This window comes from Notechis scutatus, chromosome Z (assembly GCF_049901735.1).
Source record: "Notechis scutatus isolate UNSWTSFEM ecotype Mainland chromosome Z, rNotScu1.2, whole genome shotgun sequence".
Classification (NCBI taxonomy): Eukaryota; Metazoa; Chordata; class Lepidosauria; order Squamata; family Elapidae; genus Notechis; species Notechis scutatus.
In genome coordinates, this window is record NC_142025.1 from 108,511,175 (window position 1) to 108,520,527 (window position 9,353).

At 39.1% G+C, this 9,353-nt stretch overlaps 1 pseudogene; it reads right to left on the reverse strand.

The window, feature by feature from the left end:
- Positions 1 to 459: 459 nt before the first annotated feature.
- Positions 460 to 1,803, reverse strand: LOC148129088 (SCAN domain-containing protein 3-like; annotated as a pseudogene).
- Between the last annotated feature and the right edge of the window lie 7,550 nt (positions 1,804 to 9,353).

Genomic DNA, 9,353 nt, shown 5'->3' on the forward strand with positions numbered 1-9,353 from the left:
CCAAAACTTTAACCTTAGACTGTCTACTATTGACCTCACTCCTTTCCTAAGAGGTCTGTAAGGGACGTGCATAAGCGCACCAACGTGCCTACCGTCCCTGTCCTATTGTTTCTTTTATTTTTCTTATATGTACCCATTTCATGTATTCATAACTATGTATATACTTATACCTATTATCTTGTAAGCGATTGACAAATCAAATCAAATAAAAAAATAAACTTGAAAACTTAGCAGGAAACACTAGTGACAGCTTCATTATAGCTGAATCTTTCGGTATTGCCTTCTTATAGCAAAGCTCTAGGATCTTGAAATCTTCTACCAAGAGTAAGCTTTTAAAAAAACTCTATATGCCAATGGATATACTTTCTAACCAATGGATATACTTTCTTGAGACATAGGTGTATTGTTGCCATGCAACCACAAGATTCACTTTTCTGTCTATATTATTTCTATATTATTTCAGTGTGCCAACTAGACATAAAGAAATAGCAAATCTTAAGAAACCACAAAGAATAAACAAGCTCTTCATCTTTCAGTAAGTTTGGAGGTCACATGTAGATTTATTTTCAGATTCAGTGCTCATAGGTAATAGCACATATGGCTCTGAGTGCATAAAAAGTACATTTTACTTATTATTGATTAACCCGTTATTGGCAATCCACTTCAGAGAGGGTAACCTCCAGGCTGCAGGCGGTAATGGAAATATAAAAGAGGCATCTTTACTCTTCCTATCCCCCTGCCATGACAATTTCCCCTTCTGCCCATTTCATTTTGTTTTGTTTCATTTCATTTATAAAATCTTTTCAAAAATATGGGTTAAAGCAGGGATCCCCAACCTTTTCGACGCCTGTGCCCGGTTCAGCGTCAGCTGGGCGCCAGCCCGGTTCAGCGTCAGCTGGGCGCCGCCATCTTTTGACGAAAATCACTTCCGGTGACATCACGGAAGTGATTTTTCGTCAAAAATGGCGGCGCCAGCGCTTCTGGTGAGCTTTTTCGGGTAGAAATGGCTTTCTACCCGGAAAAGCTCACCAGCGCTGGCGCCGCCATCTTTTTGATTAAAAATTGCTTTTTTACCAAAAAGATGGCGGCGCCCAGCAACCAGCGGCCCGGTAAGGCTTGTTCCTGCCCGGTACCGGTCCGCGGACCGGCGGTTGGGGACCCCTGGGTTAAAGGACCTGACCTGCTTTCCCTCTTCTTCTTGTCTTAGGAGAAAACCTTCCACCAAGGCCACAGCCTGGGTGCAGGTCTCAGGCCCATATTTCTGAACTTTATTTTGGATTTCCTTTGATAGGATGGTTAAGAATTGCTCCAAAATCAGCAACTCCAGGATCTGTTCCTTTGTCCGTCTTTCAGGCTGCAACCACTGATGGCACAGTTCTCATAAACAGCTACAAGCTTCACGGGGTCCCCTGACTTCCAGGAACTGGAACCGATGGAAGTACCGATGCTGCAACTCCACATTTATAGATTCTTCTTGTAGAATGGTAACCTTTATCTCTCCACAAGTGCCCTTTTCGTTGGCTTTAGGACTCTTAAAGGCCTCCTGAGTTTCTCCATTGAGATTTGGCATAAGTTTGGCCATGTCCTCATTTGGTGGCCATTGACAAGCTTTGACTGCCCATTCAAATGCAGACACTCATTCCAGGGCAGCAAGTCTGACGATTGAAAATTTGCCTAGATGGAGTGAGAGGTCTTTACTGTTTTCAGAAGTCCTTGCCATTGGAGATCTTCATGGAGAGGCATTCCCTCTTGTCTTTCAATCCTACTGTGCTGGGAAGAGGCCCATCTTAAAAATTCATTCATTATCCCATTCTGAATGCCCCAATGTTTTCTTGCCCCTTCACCTGAGTCAAGATATTTTTCTCTTTGTGTGTATTGTTCACAAAGGCAGATAGATTGGAAGATTGAGTCTTATAAGTTTTCTTGTATTTAAATTCATTTGTCTCTTTGATATTAGCCTTAGCATGGATCAAGTCCACATCCCCTGAAGCCCTAGAACCTGGGACATTAACCACCATACACAGTATAGCAATCTTCCATTCTGAGAAACTCAACTTGTTCTGAAAAAGAGAAGGAAGCAGAAAGGGCCAAAATATTTGCACATTAAGATATACAACAAAAATAATTTCCTTCTATGCAACTCTTGCTCCAGTTGTTGGCTGAAGCTATGATGTCATAAAATATTTACCAAAATGGTGACTTCTTGTAGAAAGTATAACTGAATGTTGGAAAATCAAGGAAACAGAAGGCAAATTTTATCAGTGAAAGAAATATATTCTAAGACCTTGATGTGGGAAAGGGAAATTAAATACTGAAGACCAGAAATGGAATTTGGAAGACTTATAATATTAGAAAATTCAAATAAATGAAAAAGTTTTTAAAAGGGATTCCACAAAATGTGTTGGATTACATTTCCCTGAACTGCAGTTTCCAGGAAATGTAATATTTGAAATTGAAAGTGTTCACATGCAGCATTAACAAATCAGGTATGGTTGACTTAACGACCTGCTAAAAGAATGCAAATTTCCAGCTGTCTGCAAGGAATATAAATCCTTCCATTCCCCACCATCCAGCCAGAGCTGAAGAAGCTTCTTGAATGAGAAGTGAAACATCTTCAAAAAAACCCCAAAAAGTCCAGTTGCCTCTTGAAAAAGGCACCTTTGGGATGATTAGGCCCGCCTGCCCCCAACTACCTCAATTCAAACTACAACTGGCCTAAAATGCAAGCTACTCAATGCAAGAAGCCTTGTAAATAAAATACCCGAATTTCTCCTCTTACTAAATACAGCTAAATTCGATATCATAGTTGTCTGTGAAACATGGCTCAATGCATCTCTCCCTGACTCCATTACCTCAATAAGAGACTATCATGACTATCATCTGATCATGAAATCCATAGAGGAGGTGGTGTTGCTATCTTCTATAAAAAGTCCTTACATCTAAAAAACATCCAAGTTACCCAAGAGTTTGCTCTTCCTGAAGCCATTATCTGTGAACTGACCTTAAATATCACATTTCAGTTCTTACTATGTTACAGAGCCCCTGATTGTGACATTGAACATGTAAACAAGCTAAATACACTACTAACATGGGCAGCATCCTACCCACACGCTTTTACCTTTCTTGGTGACTTCAATCTAATTCATATTAACTGGACCCTAAACAAATGTACAACTGAACCCATACGTGCAACCTTCTACAATGCTGTAACAAATCTGGGACTAGAACAATTAGTAACCAACAATACTAGGCTTAACAACTGCCTCGATCTCATCTTCTGCAATAGTTTGAATTCAATTGACGGAATACAAATTAAAGAACCCTTTTCCAACAATGACCACAACATGATTGACTTTTGTCTCAACATACGTCCACACAAAAATCATCACAATGACAAAATCCCCAATTATAATTTGAAAAAAGGCAACTATGATCTTATAATCAACAATCTCTCTTCCCTTGATTGGCAATTTCTATTCACTGGATGCAATACTGTTGAAGACCATTACAACATATTCTTACTAGAAATGAAAACAGCCATCAAACTATATGCACCAATAACAACTCCCAAAACCAGGAAAAACAGATTACCCATAACAATAAGGAAGCTTCAATCCAAAAAGAGATCACTTTGGCGAAAAAACAAATCTGGTCACGTTGCCAACTTCAAAAGCCGATACAAAAATCTATGCTACCAGTTAAAAACTGAATGCACTAATTATCACATTAAACAAGAGGAACACCTTCTACGCACAAATTCCACCCATGCTTTCTACAATTTTGTAAAAAACAAACTAAAAGACTCAAGGTCCATCCCACCCCTGAAAGGACCTAATGGCAAAGACTGCAACGACAACACCATCAAAGCAAACCTCTTTAACACATTCTTTGGCTCAGTATTTGTAAACAGCAATGGATCAAGCCCAGTACTTCCTAGTCGAACCACAGACAACTACAATGATCTAATACATATCGATTTTACAGAAGACATTGTTGAAAAAGCACTGCACAATCTAAAACCATCCCTATCTATTGGACCGGACGGAATATGTACCTACTTCTTTAAAAAGCTATCCACTGCCATAGCGGAACCTCTAAGCATAATCTTTGAAAAATCTTTCAGGACCAGCTCCTTGCCTAACCTATGGTCACAAACCACGGTCATCCCCATCTTTAAAAAGGGAGACCCCAGCCTAGTTGAAAATCACAGACCAATCTCCTTATGCTGCATCACCTGTAAAGTCATGGAATCAATTATTAATCAATCCATTATCCTCCACTTAGAGACAAACAACCTACTCTCTAATAAACAATTTGGCTTCAGAAAAAAAAACCTATCCTGTAATCTGCTACTCTTACACTGCAAAAACATATGGACTACACAACCTGATCAGGGCAAAGCAATAGACACAATCTACATAGACTTCTGTAAAGCCTTTGATTCAGTAATACACAACAAACTACTACTAAAACTAAAATCTTCTGATATCTCTGGACACCTACATAACTGGATAGAAGCATTCCTGTCAAACAGACAACAAATGGTCAAAATTGGAAGCGTCCTATCAAATTCTGTACCTGTCAACAGTGGTGTCCCCCAAGGCAGTGTTGTAGGACCAACTTTCTTCATACTCTACATAAATGACGTCTGTGATCATATTAAGAGCAACTGCGTTCTCTTTGCTGATTATGTAAAGCTATTCAACACCACAGACAATACTACTACCCTCCAAAAGGACTTTGACTATGTATCAGAATGGTCAATCAAATGGCAACTTCAAATCTCAACAAATAAATGATCTGTCTTACATATTGGCAAAAAAAAATCAGAAAATAAAATACAAGCTAAATAGTCAAGACCTTGTTGAGGATCCAAACTCTGTCAAGGACTTTGGAGTACTCATCTCTAATGATCTAATTGCTAGAGCCCACTGTAACTATATAGCCAAAAAGGCATTAAGAGTTGTTAATCTAATCCTACGTAGTTTCTTCTCTGGTAATATCACACTGCTAAGTAGAGCATACAAAACATTTGCTAGACCTATATTTGAATAAGGCTCATCAGTCTGGAACCCATATCAGGTATCTGATATAAACATAATTGAAAAAGTCCAGAAATATTTCACAAGAAGAGTTCTCCGCTCCTCTACTCATTGCAGAATACCTTATGCCACCAGACTTGAAACTCTAGACCTAGAAAATCTAGAACTACGCCGCCTTCGGTCCGATCTAAGTATAGTATATAAAATCATACATTGCAATGTCCTACCTGTCAATGAATACTTCAGCTTCAACCATAACAATACAAGAGCAAACAATAGATACAAACTCAAGGTTAATCGCACCAAACTTGACTGCAGAAAATACGACTTCAGCAACAGAGTGGTCAATGTTTGGAATACTCTACCTGACTCTCTGGTTTCTTCCCCAAACCCCAAAAACTTTAACTTTAGACTGTCTACTATTGACCTCACCCCCTTCCTAAGAGGCCTGTAGGGGGCGTGCATAAGCACACCAATTGTGCCTACCGTCCCTGTCCTATTGTTTCTTTTTATTTTTCCTATAAGTATCTATCTCATGTATTCAAAACTATGTTTATTCTTATACCTGTATCTTGTAAACGATTGACAAATAAAATAAATAAAATAAAAATAAAATTTAGCTTTTCTTCTGTTCTCTGAGACTGCTCATGTGCTTTTAGGCTTTTTTCACAACTTTAAAGAAAAAATTCTTTTAGTGCTGATCTAGTCTAGTATCTCCCCACAAGCAATGTGACAGCAGGACATGTGGCCATGAATAATCTAATGTTCTCCTGATGAAAGTGCCTTGTCATGATATTATTCTAAGCAAATTCAGCAGTGTGGGGGTAGTGTTTGCTAACTTGCTAATAATTTCATATTCTCAAAAAGAAGTCACACAAGCATGCACATAATTTTATCTGTAATTCTTTGCCCGTTTACCTGGAAACTGCATTGAATACTGGTTTTCTTTGGAGCAGATATACACTATACTGATATTTTCTGGATTTTTAAAGAAAGGAAGATAAACAAAATATCAATAAAATACAGTACACGTGCTGTCCAGCCTCTTCTTAAAAACTTCCATCAATAAAGTACAATACACATGCTGTCCAGCCTCTTCTCAAAAGCTTCTAGAAGCTCCCACAACTTCTGAAGGCAAACTGTTCCATTGCTTAATGCATATGAACATAACCTCTAGATATTTGATCTGTGAGTAAATTTGCTCAAGGAAGGCAATGTACACAGTTAAAGCAATGCTGTTTATTGCAATCCATTGACAAAATAGCCAGAAAATATCTTTAGTTCTGTCCAAATGCAGAATTAGAGAGACCTATCTCACTGAATAGATGAAAGACTATTTCAAGATTTTTAGCTCTTCGTTTATTACAGAATGAATCGGACCATGAACCCTTTAGTGGAAAGGATATCCATTTCCCCCAAGTTTCTCCCAAATGCTGCGGGCCATCATAACAGACTTTCCTTATTCTTGAAGACTCATCTTCCCTCTTGTTAAGAAAACATGCATCCAGAACTGATGCACCTGCAAACCCATTGCTGACTCACCTCTTAGCTCCCCTTGGAGAATTCTATTGCCAGATCTGTGATCTTTGGTGTTGCTGGGGGCACAAGTGGGTGGGATCAGAACTATCCCTGAAAGAAAGGAAGCACTCTATTTATTTTATTTATTTTTTTATTTTATTTATTTATTTTTGTCAATTGCTTACAAGATAAGAGGTATAAGTAAAAACATAGTTATGAATACATGGATACATATAAGAAAAATAATAAAAGAAACAATAGGACAGGGACGGTAGGCATGTTGGTGCGTTTATGCACGCCCCCTACAGATCTCTTAGGAAAGGGGTGAGGTCAATAGTAGACAGTCTAAGGTTAAAGTTTTTGGGGTTTGGGGAAGAAACCAGAGAGTCAGGTAGAGTATTCCAAACATTGACCACTCTGTTGCTGAAGTCGTATTTTCTGCAGTCAAGTTTGGTGCGATTAACCTTGAGTTTGTATCTATTGTATGCTTAGAGGTTCGGCTATGGCAGTGGATAGCTTTTTTAAAAAGAATTACAATTATGCGTTCCCATGCCGCTCCCATGTGAGATGCATGGGGAGGATTAAATATCCATGTGCATTTGTTGGCTTTAAGGTAGCCGTCGAGTGGCGATTCAAGGCGAATGCTGCCTTATATCTGTAGTTCTTTACACGCACCTACAAAGTTCGTTCCATAGTCTGAATATCTTGACTGGGCCTTGGCTTGAAACCTTCTCAGGGCATTGATGAAGCAAGAGGCGTCCATAGATTCGATGACTTCGGTATGGACCACTCGAATGCTGAGGCATGTGAAGAGTACTTCCCATCGTTTGCTGTTAGCTTGACCGCCCCGGTCCGTCGGGCATACACAGACCAAGGGCTGAATGCATTGAGGCCTACATTGGTGAACGGTTTGTGAAAAGCTAGCCTACTGGGAAGCTGGCAGAAGCCTGCAACCCAAACTCCTAGATCCCCTGGGGGAAGATGGTGACCTGCTATGCATTAGAATCAAGAGGGTTGACTATAAATTTGTGGGTCAGACAGAGTAGGCTGGAATGTTGGCTTTTTTTCAATGTATATTTTACATTTAAATGGAGGGAATTTAATTAAAGTTCATCAGGAGATAGTGTGAGTTTATCAGTGTGGATTTTGTAGAAGTAGAAAAAATGAGGAAGTACTAAAATTCCTAAATGTGTGTGTAGGGTGCAGGGAGCACAGGATAGCTTGACCTGGCCTTTGATTCTGTAGTCCTAGAGAATTTAAGGAGTAGAAACCTGGAGTAGAAACCTGGAGCAGGAACTCCTGATTCTCTGTAGAACGTGTTTAACTTTATGGAATGTATTTAACTCCTGAGCCAATTAAAGGCTTGGCTTAGTCCACTCAAGACTCACACAACATTTCTGTCCTCTCCCTCTCCCCCTCCCCCCAAAAGAGGTTCTCCTTTCCTTGTAGAATCAGCTATTTCTTGATTAATATCTTTACCACTGCATTTTCCTTCCCTTTTTTTAAAAGAAAGAACTGATAATTATCATTCATGTCAGAAGAAGTGACTTAATTCTTACCGTACCATCTAGAACTGTATTACAAGTTGGCACATGAGGTCCCCTATCTGCAAGTTAGATCCAGGCAACAGAATTGCTGGCATCATTTGTTTCATCTTTTGGTTCAATGATGGTTTGCCAAACACACTATAAAGGCCTTGTTTATGAATAACTGTCAGCCCTAAGTGTAAGTTTATAAGCCCCAGTGGTTGCTTATCAGTTGAGTTAAAATTCCAAATAAGCTATCCTTACAGCTTAATAACAACAACAACAACAACAATAATAATATGTAGTAGTAGTAAGTAAATAAGTAATTTTACTTAAATTGTTCAATGCTTGTATAGATTTGGGTTTTGTCCTGTCTCATGCACAGAGGTGGATTTGCAGCTGTGCAGATGCAGATATATATTCCACAAAACATCCATAACAAAGTACATTTATTGGTACATCAGGTATCTTCATGACTCACATTTGTGACGGTTCTTCTATAATGACCAATCTTTTGTATATCAGCCTTGCAGGTAAAAGATGGTTATTTTCCTAACCCATCTCATAGTGGTAAGCTGCTTATCAGTTCATGAGTCCAGGCAAGAATGGAGGAAACCTCCCTCAACCCCTTGAGGGTCAATTTAGTGACCAATCAGGATTACAGATGTAGCCACGTGACATGAACTACATTTCCCAGGATACCTTTAGCTACATTTCCCATGATGCATTTCCTTAAGGGGACAACTCACAATTCCTAAGTAACTATCCAACTCCCATAGACTGGCTGGGACAGCACAGGTTTGAAGGAGAATGAGGGAAAAACTAAGTTTCTGGAGGTTGTTGGGTGTTAATGTAAGTTCCTTTTTGGCAGGAGGACACAACTTCCTTCCATTTAAGCATCACAGTAACCCCACTGAGAGACGGTGTGCCTAAAAGCAGACAGGAAAGGACCCATTTTGCAGACAACTTCAGTCATTTTAATGCTGTGTTTCTCAGCCTTGGCATCTTGAAGATGCATGGACTTCAATTTTCAGTATTTCTCAGTCAGCACGCTGTTGTAGTTTGAATTATTTTTTCTGCATCTTTTCTTTTCTTTCTATTCAGAAACATACAAACTTTTCTTGGTTGAGGGCTCTTGGCTTTTTAACTGCTTTGTAAGCTGCCACTTCTGGGTTAATAAGAAGACATCTTCATCCAGTTTCCAAAGTAGGAATTGTGCAGTTGTATGATGTCTTTCTTTTATTTATTTGACATTCCACACATGAAT